Source organism: Tarenaya hassleriana, unplaced genomic scaffold, assembly GCF_000463585.1.
Source record: "Tarenaya hassleriana unplaced genomic scaffold, ASM46358v1 Cleome64, whole genome shotgun sequence".
Classification (NCBI taxonomy): Eukaryota; Viridiplantae; Streptophyta; class Magnoliopsida; order Brassicales; family Cleomaceae; genus Tarenaya; species Tarenaya hassleriana.
The window spans coordinates 234,316-234,864 of NW_010968927.1; positions in this window are offsets into that span (position 1 = coordinate 234,316).

Consider the following 549-nt stretch of genomic DNA (forward strand, 5'->3'; position numbering starts at 1 on the left):
TCCCCCTAGTTCAGCTTCTCGTGGTAGGTGGATCAGTAAATGTTCCATGACATCGAAAAAGGATGGTGGAAATATCTTCTCTAGATTGCACAAGACTAAACTGATATTTTGCTTCAAGATCTCGACATCTTCAACTCGTAACGTCCGACTACAGAATTCGTGGAAGAATATGCTTATTCCTAAAAGATAAATCAAAATTAAAAAACTATATATAACCGTAATATAAAAAATAATACATAGATATATCTATAAAAAATGCTTCAGTAATTAATTAATTCAAACCTGATAAAGCTTCGTGTACATTCTGTGGAAGTATATCGGCAAAGGCAATAGGAAGTAAGCGCTGCATGAAGACGTGGCAATCATGACTTTTCATACCTATCAATTTATTTCCTTCAATATCAACACATCGAGAGATGTTTGAAGAATATCCATCTGGAAATTTCACATCTTCTTTCAACCATTTGAAGAAGTTTCTCTGAGCTTCTCCAGAAACCCGAAATATCGGGACGGGTGCCTTTCCATCCGATGTCAACTCTAGTTCTTTCC